At 38.9% G+C, this 14,427-nt stretch overlaps 1 long non-coding RNA gene across 1 annotated transcript; it reads right to left on the reverse strand.

Moving 5' to 3' along the window:
• Positions 1-3,423: 3,423 nt before the first annotated feature.
• LOC129143968 (uncharacterized) lies at positions 3,424-7,911 on the reverse strand. Its single transcript, XR_008547984.1, has 2 exons — positions 7,703-7,911; positions 3,424-3,590 (listed from the first exon to the last, which is right to left on the reverse strand). It is a non-coding gene; the product is annotated as an uncharacterized LOC129143968 (long non-coding RNA).
• Positions 7,912-14,427: the final 6,516 nt, after the last annotated feature.

Here is a 14,427-nt window from a genome sequence, read left to right on the forward strand (position 1 = left end):
TCAGAGCAGAAATATGCAACTCAATCCAGCAAGTACCCATAGGGCTCCCATTATGCAGAAGGCACCACTAACTGAAGCCAAGGAGCCAAATTATTAAGACACTGTCACTGTCCACTAGGCACTTATAAACTCAGGATGTTTGACCTTAAGCTTATGACCACACCTTTTACATTTTCCCCCACTGCTTTCTATTCTTCCACCTACTCCTTTAAATCCGGGCATTTTGCTGGGATCTAAGCTTGGCCTGCCTCTGTTTTGTCCTCCATTCTGTTCCATGGTTCAACTTTTATGTTTATGTTGTGTCTGCCAAATTCTCTTACTCTGTCCTAGGCCCAGATTTTCCAAATTCCCTTTGGACATCTCTATCTGGATATTTGTTCCAAGCTCAACACACTTCAAACCCAACACATATTCTTCCTCCCCAATTCTTGCTTCTGTACTCCTTATGTCAATGGTATCACTATATTCCAAACAGAGGAAACTGAAACTCTCCCTCCTCACCCCTCCACACAAGCAATTACAATACCCAGCCAGCTCCACTCCTGCAATGGCCCTCAGCTCTGCCCCGCCCCCTCCCACTAGCCATGCCTTGGCTTTTTTCCTCATCCTCGCACATGCATGCCACAGTTATTGTGGAACTGTCTCCCTAACCTCCAAACTCTCCCTTCTCAAATCCATCTTTCAGGGTGCTACCAGACTTATCCTACAATCACTAGTTAAATCACACTACCCTCCCACTCGAAAACCCTGAGTGTCTCCACATTGCCTGAAAAAAAAAAGTCCTTAGAATAATATTCAGGGCTCTGCCATCTGGCCTCAACCTCATTTCTAACTCTCCCACTTCATTGCCCCAAATTTCCTATATGTAAGCCACATAAAAAATTGCTCATCCGGCTCTTTGATGAAGGTGTCTCCTCCTTGTAAATTGCCCCCTCTCCTGGAAAGAGCCCAGTTGCTTGAATCAACATATCTTAATTCAAATGCACTTGTGTCATATTGGTCAAATTATCTTTACCTGAGTTTCCTTACCTTTAAGATGGGGATGATAATTACATGTACCATGGAGTTTTTGTAAGGTTTAAGAGATAATACATTTAAACGAGCTTAGCACAATGCCTAATGTGCACATTTTAGTTCCTGTCATTGTTTTTTTTTAATTTACCTGTATTTATCAACTACTACTCATTCTTTAAGGCCCCAATAAAATGCCACCTCCCCACAGAAACTTCCTCAATTGCCTTAGTCAAAAACCATCATTAGCTCCTCCTTCCACCTCTCATCAATAAGTGTGTCACTCAAGATAGCACATTTTTCACATGACTTTGCATTCTAATTCATTATTTATAGGTACATCCTCCCAACTCTTCCCCAACCCCTACCCCCACCCCACTCACAAGCTCATGAGTGGCAGCCTCCTGTTAATGTAAGGCCTTTTGGGGCTCCAGCTAAACTCTTTCAATTTAGTACCAGAGGACCAAAAGAAAGTCCTCGATTTTCAAACCTAAACCCCTGCTGACAACACTTCTCTCAATTGTACCTGAGGCTAAAGAAAACCTTTTCATTTTCTGTTTTTACTCCAGTTGCTATAGTAAATGGCTAGTTCTCCCTCATTTTCCTGCTCTTGGAATGGGTCCTTAATTATAAGCTCTTACCTAACAATTGTTTTCAAAAAAATTTTAACAATTATTTTTTCATTCACTAGAAATCATAGCTTTCTCTTCAACTTTTGTTTAAAATCTATGAGAACCACTCCATGGTGACCAAAAAAAAAAAGATTTGAGAAGTTTTGGAATAATATCAATAAACAAAAGATGACCAACTACAAATTATACATTTGGGTGTGTGAGAGCTCCCAAATTTATCATCAAGTACACCTCATCGAAGAAATGCAATTTTTCCAAAGAAGTTCATGGTCTAGAGGTAAAATATTTTCTATGTCAAAAACTGCAAATTTTGTTCATTTTTCATTAAGGTATAATGGTCTGCCAAATTAATAAAATTTGAATGGACTTGCTCAAAATTTCACATTCCAATTAGAGAGTAGGCCAAAGCTCATAGAAATTTTACCCAAGCAAAAACTTGTAGTTTCACATCCAGACCCTGCACTTCATGTTCTTGACTTTGCAAAGGAAATCCTAAGGAAGATGAGCACAAATTAAGCCTCCAGGTTTCACTGAGAGGCTTGTTTTCCTTCTCAAGCATTTTCAAATTCAAAATAACCTTCATTTACAGGAAGTTGAAAATCATTCTGTTTATTCTACACATTTGGGGGATGTGTATACAAATATTTACTGGACATAAAACTTCAAGGTCTTAATACAAACCATCTGACTTCAGAACACTGAATACATACAGCAATAATTAACAACAGATGAAAATTTTACATGCTCAGAGTTCCATACATTGAACTTGGGCATACCCTTCAGGGTAGGTACTCATTAGAGCAACAGGGCTTTTGAGAAGCAGGTTTTCATTACTAAATTCTGTTTCTAGAGCACCACTCAGACACAGAGGAAAATATTATTCTGTGAAATGAAGTGTGGTTAAAAATAGAAAGCAAATTGGTAGCCAAACTTTGAGATTTCCTGACTTGAACTTTAATCCTGTCCAAGAAGTGGTTATTGTGAAATCTTTATTTTTAGCTACAACAAATGAATAACTAAATGAAATTCACCAATGGAAGCACCACAGCATGGAAGTTATGAAGCTCTCCACACTTCCTAGGAAGAGAAGTTTGAGTTTGAGCTTCAACTTTATATGGTGGTGTTTCTCAGATTTCATATTTTAAACCATCTAGGTAATCTATGTCTACCAATGATTCACAGAATCACAGAATTCTGGAATGCAACCATTTCGTTTTACAGATGAAGAAAAGTAGCAATGTGCCCACAGTAAAATTTCTAATCATTTACAATGTTGGGATAGGAACTCAGACTACCTGACCTTTCCCCAGTATTCCTTTCATTCCAAAACTAGGCATGCCACAGCCCTTCTGCAAAAATCGCAAAACTGTGGGTTGCAGGGCCCTGGAGGACAAGATAATAAAGAAGCCAGAGTATGCACAGCAAGTTGCCCACACCCCGTTGCTAAGCAGGCCCTGAAATCACCAAGAAAGAGACCACTTCCATCCTACATCCTCTCGGAGCATGTGCCCTCAACCCAAATACTCGTGACAGGTGTCTGGAGTGGGAATGGCCAGAGCCCACCATTATGAACCCCAGAGTGGATGTGGGCAGCCACTAGAATTCTTTCTAGGTCCATGCTAGCTGAGAAAACCCCAGCTGCCACCAGATGAAGGAAAGATAGTTGCTGCAGGCTGGAGCTACCAGCTTCTCCCTGGTCAAGATTTCAGCCTTCCTTGTGGAAACGAATCCTCCTCTATTAGTCCACTAGGGCTGCCATAACAAAGTACCACATACTGAGTGACTTAAATAACAGACATTTATTTTCTCATGATTCTGGAGGCCGAGAGTCCAAGATCAAAGAGATGATTTCTTCTGAGGCCTCTGCCCTGGGCTTTTAGGTGGCCATCTTCTCTCTGTGTCTTCAAATGGTGTCCTCTGTACATCTCTATGTCTTCATTTCCTCTTCTTAAAAGAACACAAACAGTATTGGATTAAGGGCCACCTGAATGACTTTATTTTAATTCAGTTACCTCTTTAAAGACCCCATCTCCAAATATAGTTACATTCATAGGGACCAGGAGTTAGAGCTGCAATATATGAATTGGGGGATAAAATAGTTCAGCCCGTAACACCTCCTGAACGTATCCAAGAACCAACCAGAAAAATCCACTGGCTTTCTTCCTTCCTACAGCTCTTGCTTCTACTAACTGCAGCAGATGCAGACTCATGCTGGTGCTGACCACCCAGCCAGGCCTTAAAATTACACCATCTGCCAGACTGTCTTCCCCAGTTCGGGCATACTCCTCTTTCTCTCTCTCTCTCTCTCTCTCACTCACGCCACTCTCTCGCTCTCTCTCTCTCTCACACACACACACATGCACACATATATACACACAAACATACACACATACATACACAGTATTTTCTTGACTCTCTTGCGGGTCTATGTAGATCAGACTCTTCAATTCTGTTAATATAATCATAGAGAATGTCCTAAATTCTGAAAGAACCATAAGAACTTCTAAAAAGCCCTATAGAGATCCACTGGGGAAGAAGCTCTATCAATCCCATTTAACCCACTGTGGTAGGCAGAATTTTAAAGATGTCCTCCCAAGATTCTCATCTCTGATTATTCAATCGAATATGAATCTAAATACTACTGTGAAGGTGTGTTGCAGACAGAATTAAGGTTACCCATGAGCTGACTTTAAAATAGGGAGATTATTCTGGATGACCTAGGTAGGCATAATTATGATCACATAAGCCCTTAGAAGCAGAAGAGGAAGGCAAAAGAGTCCTTCAGAGAGGTGCTGCAGGATGGAGGAGACCTAAGAAGAGGCTAGAGGGATGCAGAGTGTGAGAGGCACTCCACCCACCATTTCTCGCTTTGAAGATGGAGGAAGGGGCCATGAGCCAAAGAATCCAGGTGGCCTCTAGAAGCTGACAAAGACCCCTGGCTAAGATCCAGCAAGAAAGTGAGGACCTCAGTCCTGCAAACACATGAAACTGAATTTGGCCAACAACCTCAATGAGCTTAGAAGTGAACTCTTCCCTAGAGCCCCCAGAAAGGAACGCAGCCTGGCCAACACCTTGATTTAGGTTTTGTGAGCCCTGGAGCAGAGAAATCAGCCTAGCCAACCTACGGTTCTGACTTACAGAAGTATGAGACGATAAATCTGTGTTGTTTTAAACTCTTAAGTTTGTGATGATTTGTTATAGTAGTGATAAAAACTATTACACTCATCCTGTTATTAAATGTAATTTCCCTCCATTTTTCTCTTTCAGGAGTAAACTTCTTCTTACATCACCTAAGCATTCTGAGTGGTAGGTATTATTATTTACCATTAATTAGGGGTCCACATTAAACTAAAAGTTATGCAGATTCTATAAATGACCCCTCAGAATCAGTAGCTTACACCCTCAAACAGGACACTACACATATATCTTAATATATCCACAGTTGTTTCTCTGCCCTGAATTCTGCCCATGACTGCTAGGAGTTGACTGTACCCTTTGGATATCAAGGATTCCTCCAGAGACCTCTGTCCTGTAGATAAATCTTGAATCTGATCCCAGAAAGAACTGCTCTAATCTGCTTCATTGCTATTTGTAATGTTCACTGTTGTGACCTCACATAGTACTTGGAAATAATAATGGCATGATGTTTTTTAAAGCACTGTTTTGAAATAAATGAAGTGAAATTTCAGAAAAAACCCACACCATCAAGGGGATAAAAATAGCAATGAGAAAAAGGAACAACCCAAGCTCTAGGCAAGAATCTCCTGAGAGAACAATAGAAAAACACAACTCTGTTTTGGCACAAAAGTCCCAGGAGAGATATTGTTCCAACCCACCTCTAGGGCATGGCCACCCCTTCAGCTCTTCCCAACACAGAACCCATATTTGTAACTACAAGCTAGGATTTCTTTGGTCAGCACAAAGAGGCCTTAAAATCTGTAGCAAACTCCCATGATTCTAACCACAATCTCTCCCAAAAGTTGCCTCCAAGTGTCAGATCCCTGTCACTGGATGCCTGCTAGACATTTCTTTCCAAGTCTCTCATGAGCACCTCAGACACCACTAGAACATGAAAACTCATTGTCTTCCTCTCCAAAGCACACCATTTCTCAACTTTCCCTTTCTTTTGGGCTACCATTTATTGGACATCTGCCTTGTACCTGGCACTGCACTCATATGTTACATACAACATTCATTTAAACTCACAAAGCTTTTACAAATGTGGAAAGTGTATTTCAGAGAGCTTAAATTGTTTCTTAAGATTAGGGCCAATTTTGCTGGGAATCATCCCTGTCTCCTCTAAAAAGAAGCAGCTTTCTTGCCCTTGTGGGTGCTAAGCTCTGATCTTCTGGTCCTGTACTGCTGGTAGCCATCTTGCCTGCCACGTGCAGAAGAAGTGAAACACTGAGAGAAATGAGTTAAAATATGAGGGAAGGCGAAATGATGGAGAATAGAGTGTGGAAGACAGAACACGATCAGTCAACATCCTTTGAGTGTTTGGATCAAGTACCTGTGGCCACTTCTGTTCTGTATTTTCTAGTTTTGGAGCAAGCAAATTCCCTTTTTGTGCTCAGCCCTCATTGAGTTAGGCTTTGTCACTTGCAACCCAAAGTTTTGACTAATATGTCCCCCTGTTCAAGAAAATCACTGCTACCTTTTATTCTCTTTTTCTTTTCATTTTGGTGTTTATGAAACTATGATTAATGAAGTAATGCAGCTACACTGTGGTTTTTAATTAGAATTAATTAGAATTGTGGTTCGTAATTAGAATATATCTAACATATTAACACTTGCATGGTGTTTCCAGGGGTTTTATAAGTTCCTTGGTTTGGTTGTTTGTCTTTTGGTTGTTTTTTTGTGTGTGTTAAGTTACCCAAAATTTTATTGGCTACTAAAAAGTATCAATTTATCTGATAGAACAAATAATATAGTTCATTTAAAAAATTAAAATTCCCATTGGGATTTACTCCAATCTGTGATATATCTGAAGTTTTTCACAAGATGGTATTTTTCCTCAACAATTTTAGTTCTGTAACAAAGTCACATTTCAATATTTAAATTAGATCTAGAGATTTTTAACAAATATTGAATAATATTTTTAATTGTTTACTATTTTTCAAGCTATTATTTTTAAATAGAAAAAATTTTTTTTTGAAAAAAGAATAATGGTCACTAGATATAGGAGTAGATGAACCCACATCTAAGGTAATGTCAAGTGAGTAGTCAGGATTTGTTTTTGAAAAAACTTAAAATACATTTTATAAGTGAGGTATAGTTTTCTAGTTTATGAAAACATAAAATTCCATTTAGTTAGAAATAGTCCTCCCAAGTGAAAATCAGTATAACCTTTTTCAAGGTCACTTTGGCAGCACCTACAAACAGGTCACATGCCTTCCCTCAGCAATTCTTCTCTAGGAATCTGCCCCTAGGATACCAGAACAGTTACGGCAGCACTGCACACAAGAGAAAAAACTGACCACGTATAAATATCTTCATAAGATTAAAGATATTTATATGCACAACAAAATACTATAGAGCTATTAAAAGGAGGTATTAATTGGAAAGATATACACTATGTATTAGTTTAACAAGAGCAAATTACAGAGCCATGTATACAGCATATTAGACTATAAAACATACTAATATTACAAAGCGACTTTAACACTTTTTGACCTTGACCCTTGTCATCCACTCTGGCATTGTGCAGTCCCTCCTGATCTTTTCAAAGACCATTTATTCATCTTCTCTCCTCCCCACCTCCCCTGCGCCATCCCTTATGAAACTCTCCAGTGTCTCTTCCCACTGCTCTAAATATGTAGACCCAAGTCCAACTCATGGTCACCATGGATCCTCTCCTGTTCCTGGATTTCACACAATCCTCCTTCACCACCTCACCTTTGTGCATGTATTTCCGTCTGCCCTCCTCCTCACACCCTAGACCTCTGTCCCTGCCTCTTTCCCTTATCAATTTCTACACATCTCTGTTGGATAGTTCCTATTTCCTCCCCAGATCTGCTCGCCACCCTTCCCCATTCTACTCTATGCCCCAAGAAGCAAACCTGGTGGGGTCTGTCTCCCTTGCCCACTGGCTTCCCATTAGGTTCAGCCAATAGGAAGCCCAGCAGGAGCTAGCGGGGGACAGAGGTATTTATTTCCTCAGCTCCTTTCCCTGCTAGGCCACTTCAGGATTTCTGCTCCTTCAACCAAAGATCCCAGCTCCTCTCCATAGGGCTCTCTCCTTCTGGGTTCTGAAGTGGCTCCCTCATCCTTTCAGCCCAAGGAATGTGATGATACCAGTGTTACTATTTTTAGGTGCTTCACTAACCCACATGACTCTCCTCCTCCCACCTCATCTCTGTAAAGGGTGCCTGAATTAAACTCTCTTCAAATATTATTATCTGTGTGAGCTAGGACAGGGGCATCATCTCAGCTTAACTGTCACTTGTTCGGTGATGGGATCCACAGACTAGGTTGCCCTGTATAACATGGCACCCTGACTATGGATTTATAGCATCCATCAGAGTTTGCAATTATATTGATTTCTGTAATTAATTTTTTCTCTCTCTCTCTTACTCTCGCTGTTGTTCTCTTTCTCTTTTCCCCACCACTAGACTGTAAACTCCTTGAGGGCAAAGACAATGTCTTTTTATTCTCCCTTGTAGCTACAGTAATTAGCTCAGTGTTTCCCACATTGTAATGAATAGTATTTGCTATTGGGCCTAGAATTAAATTCCATATTGTTCTATTATTGCACATATCCTTGTAGTGTCCTTTTCCCTCAGAAAGAATCAAAGCACTGATTGTCATCTGCTTCATTGTCCTGCATGCAGACATGATTAACAAATGCTTGTCGCACTAAATTGAAGGCCTACAGGAAGCCATGTATGCATTTAACCGGATGGTCTTTGACAATATTCACTTTGGCTCTGATTTTGGAAAAATATCAAAGATCAAATACATTCTAAAAATAGTGAACAAACTGTTTGGGGGGGAAATACACTACTCTCAGAGTTACATTTATTTTCTTTTATGATATGAAATTCTTTTTATCTTTTGTCAAAACATATGGACTAAATTAAATTGAAAAGATTATATTCCCTTATATAATCTTTAAGATTATATATTAAGAAAGACAGTTTCATAATGTCTTTCTTCAAAATTGAAAACTCTCAGTTGTTTTAAATGTTATTTTGCTAAGGATTTCTTCCCCTAAACTGACTAAAGAAAATGGAAGTGAAATAACATGGATGTAATTATACCCTGAAAGAAATTGTAGCAGCTGATGTAGAAAGATGAAAATGCCAAAGGCAAGGACTTGCAATGAATGACAGGTGGAAGTTTTGAAAGCGTATGATCTTTCTACTGTTCTGCTCTCTAGTGTAACGCCTTAAAAGAGCATAGCAAAGCAGATCATTATAAAGGCAAGTAGTATAAGGTAGATCATTTCAAAGGGCATCTTTGCAAAGCAGCTTACATGTTCCCACTAGAACCATATTATAATTTAAGATTGAGTCCTCTACTGTAAGACAAGGTACACACATAGTGGAAATAGTCACATAAGTGATTCCAATGGATGAGTATACAGATTAGAAAAAAATAGTAAAACTGGTAGAATCACTAATTTGGCCCAAACAAATATTTAGCTGAAATAATAAATAGTAATGAAACATTTATTTACCATCATTTTGTTTATCTTTCCCCTTAGAGTTTAGAAGAGCTCATGCGTGATTTGTATAGTTCATGTATCCAAAAAACAAATTAAAACTTTCCAAGAGATGTAAATACAAATGCCTGTTTCTTATTTGTATGTTTGCAGGCAGAGATTAAAATTTTATCCATTGACGTTGCAACTCTATTCAAAGCGGCAACCATTCTTTTCATGATAACGATTGCAAAATCTAAATATTTGCAGTCACATTAAGAACCTTAGTTGCGGGCCAGGTGTGGTGGCTCATGCCTGTAATCCCAACTCTTTGGGAGGCCAAGGCAGGTGGATCGCTCAAGTCCAGGAATTCAAGACCATACTGGGTAACATGGCAAGACCCCTTCTATTCAAAAAATACAAAAAAAAAAAAAAAAGGAGTCAGACGTGGTGGCACATGCTTGTGGTCCCAGCTACTTGGGAGGCTGAGGTGGGAGGATCACTTGAGCCCAGGAGGCAGAGGTTGCAGTGGGCCGAGATCACACTACTGCACTTCAGCCTGGACAACACAGTAAGACCCTGTCAAAAAAAAAAAACCTTAATTGTTACTACCCAAGGGAATCTACAGATTCAATACAATCCCTATTAAAATATCAATGACATTCTTCACAAAAATTTCTGTAAAAGTTTTAACTTGTATGGAACCAACAAAAGACCCCAAATATCCAAAGCAATCCTAAGCAAAAGAACAAAGCTGGAAGCATCACACTACTTGACTCCAAAATATACTACAAAGCTGGAGTAACAAAAACAGCATGGTACTGGCATAGAAACAGAACATAGACCAATGAAACAGAGTGGAGAACCCAGAAATTAATCACATATTTACAGCCAAGTGACTTTTCTAAAGGTGCTAAGAACACTTATTGGGGAGTGGACAGTCTCTTCAATAGATAATGCTAGAAAAACTGAATATCCATTTGCAGAAGAATGAAACTAGACCCACACCTCTCACTCTGTATAAAAATCAAATCAAAGTCAAACAAAGACATAAGTGTAAGACCTGAAACTTTAAAACCACTAGAAGGGCCAGGAGCAGTGGCTCACGCCTGTAATCCCAGCAGTTTAGGAGGCTGAGGTGGGTGGATCATTTGAGGTCAGGAGTTTGAGACCAGCCTGACCAACACGGTGAAACCTCATCTCTACTAAAACTGCAAAAATTAGCGGGGCGTGGTGGTGCATGCCTGTAATCCCAGCTACTTGGGAGGCTGAGGCAGGAGAATCGCTTGAACTCAGGAGGCAGAGGTTTCAGTGATCCAAGATCGTGCCAATGCACTCCAGCCTGGGCATCAAAAGTGAAACTCCGTATTAAAAAAATAAAAAAATAAAAACTACTAGAAGGAAACATAGGGGAAACACTTTAGGACATTGGTGTGAAAAAAGATTTAAAGTCTAAGACCTCAAAGGCACAGGCAACAAAAGCAAAAATAAACAAAAGGAAGTATATCAAACTAAAAAGCTTCTGCATAACAAAAAAAGAAACAATCAACAGAATAAAATGCAACCTACAGGATGGAAGAAAGTATTTGCAAACTATTCACCTAACAGGGGATCCCTACCCAGAATATACAAGGAACTCAACCATCTCAACAGCAAAAATAAACAATCCAGTTAAAATATGGGCAAATGATCTGAACAGACATTTCTCAAATATATAACAATGGTCAAAAATATATGGAAAAATGTTCAGTATCACCAATTATCAGAGAGAAATGAAAATCAAAACTATAATGAGGTACCATCCCACCCCAGTTACAATGGCTGTTATCAAAAAGAGAAAAAATAAATGCTGGTGAGGACGCAGAGAAGAGGGAACTCATACACTGTTGGTGGGAGTGTAAACTAGTAAAGCCAGTATGGAGGTTCCTCAAAAAATAAAAATAAAAATAGGACTACCATATGATCCAGCAATCCCACTACTGGGCATTTATCCAAAGGAAAGAAGATCAGTGTATCAAAGAGACATCTGAGCCTATATTTATTGCAGCACCATAGCCAAGATATGGAATCAACCTATGCATATAACAACAGATGAATAGATTTTAAAATGTGGTGTATATATACAATGGAATACTATTCAGTCATGAAAAATAATGAAATCCTGTCATTCACAGCAACATGGATGGAACTGGGGGACATTATGTTAAGTGAAATCAGCCAGGAACAGAAAGTTGAACATCACATGTTCTCACCTGTATGTGGGAGCTAAAAAAAAAAATATCTCAAAGAAGTGAAAAGTAGAACAGAGAATCCTAGAGGTTAGGAAGGGTAGGGGGAAGGGAAGGATGAGAACAGATTTGTTAAAGGACACAAAATAATAGCTAGATAACAGGAATAGATTCTAGTGTTCTATACCACAGTTGAATGACTACAGTTAACAATAAAATACTCTATAGTTTCAAATAGCTAGAAGGAGGATATTGAGCATTCCCAAAACAAAGAAATGATAAATGTTGGAGATGATGGATATGCTAATTACTCTGATCTGATCACTATACATTACATGTATCAAAAAATCACTATGTACCCCATGAATATGTACAATTATTATATGTCCATTAAAGAAATAAAAGAAAGGAACTTTAGTTGTATGAGTAGATTCATGGAACTTGTATTCATTTATTCTTTTACTTCCATAATATGGTAGAATCTCAGATGTAAGAGGAAAAGGAGCAAGACGGTTAACTGCCAAAAAGACCTGTAAGTGGAAGTAAGCGAAAAGATTTGGGAGTCAGTTCCATGTCAAATGATGCACTCCAATTTCTTCTGCTTCATCTGATTTGGATCACAAAGCTGACAAAGGGCAGGCCCGAGGTGGAGAAGCTAGCTCATCTGTGCCCTAATCATAAATCCTTTGTGTTCTTAGAGGTTTCATCACCATCCATACATGTTTGGCAACATTTCTCTCATCAGAAAAAAAATGAAATGTCAACGGAGGATATAGATGGATGCGTATTTTTTTTTTTAATGTCATCATAGTAGAGGTTATGTCCTAGATTTTCTACTACTATAAGTTCTCGAAAAACTTGACATTTCTGTGAATTAACACCAAAAAAGCACGTTCTCTTCAGCATCAATTTCCCAGAAAATGCACCTGATTAGGGCTCAGGGTGGAACTTCAGAAACGGAGTTGGAAATTCGTGCCTTCAAACACACTTGCTAATTTAGGTCTTCTCCCACAGTCACAAGACGGCTGGGGTGACAAGACCCATCCCTCAGAGGATTCCATGTAACCTTCACTCTGAGGCCTGGAGGTCTCTGTCTCACATCACCAACTGCTTTTTAATTTCCTCCACATTATAAACTAAATGCCAGGTCGTGACAATACATTTCCTAATGGGAAAATAGAGACTTCACAGGCGCTAGAAAAGAACGAAGGACATGAGCTGTCTTTAAAAAGAGCAAATTGACTAATGGCTTAATAAATAGGCTTTCTCTACTGAGTGAGGCAAAAATAAGTTGAATGACAATCCCACGTTAAAAAGAGATTATAATGGAACTAACCCTTGACCCATAACTACAGCAGGTTAGATCAGGAGATGGCTCTCATGAGCAGGAGTCTGCAGGAATTAATGACTCTTAAATGACTTCTGGCTTGGCATTTTCATAGTATGCTCAAAACCATCTGCATTGTAAACCAGGACTTGTGTCCCTGAGCAAGACATTCAATCTCTCTGAGCCTCCATTCCTTACTTGTAAAATAAAATGGACTTCTGTGCACAAAAGAACAATTTGAGGAGCCGGGCACAATGGCTCACACCTGTAATCCCAGCACTTTGGGAGGCTGAGGCAGGCAGATCATTTGAGCCCAGGAGCTTGAGACCAGCCTAGGCAACAAAGCGAGACCCTTTTTCTACAAAAAAATCAACAAGTTAGCAAGCCGTGGTGGCATGCGCCTGCGGTCTGAGCTACACAGGAAGCTGAGATAGAAGAATCGCTTGAGCCCAGGAGGTCGAGGTTGCAGTGAGCCATAATCGCATAACTGCACTCCAGCCTGGGTGATGGAGTGAGACCTTGTTTCAAATAATAATAATAATAATAACTTCGGGAGTTTGTTTAAAATGTAAGCTATCAGGTCTCATTCCCAGAGATTTTGATCAGTAGGTCTTGAGCAGGAATCTTATTTTCTAGATATAGTTTCCAAATTTCATTCCACAACATAAGATGTGCATGAGGTTTTGTTGGTTTTTTCAAAACTTTTTCATTTTTATGGGTACATCGTAGGTCTATGTATTTATGGGGTCCATGGAGAGGTTTTGTTTTTAATTTTTAAAATTCTACCTCTATAATTCTTCCTTAAGTTTTAAATATTATGGAACGTAGTATAAACATTTTCTGTTGACAAAGTATGCAAAAGTTAGCTGTAGATTTGGGCAACATACATAAAAAGAGAAAAAATATAAATGCCTTTTAACTTAATATGGAAGTAGTCCCTCCTTATCTGCGGGGGAAACGCCTCAAGACCCCCAGTGGATTCCTGAAACCACAGGTAGTACTGAACCTTATATAGACTATGTTTCTTCATATATATACATACCCATGATAAAGTCTAATTTATAAATTAGACACAGTAAGAAATAACTAATAATAAAATAAAGCAATTATAACAATATACTATAATAAAAGTTATGTGAATGTCATCTCTCTCTCTCTCTTTCTCTCTCTCAAAATATCTTATGTGCTATACTCACCTACTGTCAGACTGCAGTTGACTGAGGACAATTAACACTTCAAAATGAAAACCTCCAATAAGGGGGGACTACTATAATTTTAAGTCAAATATTCCAAGAAAATAATCCCAAGAGCACACAGAGGTTTTGTACAAAGATGCTCATGAGCAAGTCATTTTAGTGGTTAAAATAAAATAAAATAAAACTCTGAACTTCTAAAACTTGACCTCTGATCAAACTGCCAGGCTAGACCTTCCCCAACGCAAACTCCAAATAAAGCACATCTGCCTCATTATGTGGTATTGTAGGTAGAAAACTATTGAAAAAAATAAATAAATAAGCACCCTCAAAGTGACAAAAACAGAGCAACGGTTAAGTAAGTGATGGTACATTCATAAAACACAATGTTATA

The sequence above is a fragment of the Pan troglodytes genome, chromosome 4 (assembly GCF_028858775.2).
Source record: "Pan troglodytes isolate AG18354 chromosome 4, NHGRI_mPanTro3-v2.0_pri, whole genome shotgun sequence".
Lineage (NCBI taxonomy): Eukaryota > Metazoa > Chordata > Mammalia > Primates > Hominidae > Pan > Pan troglodytes.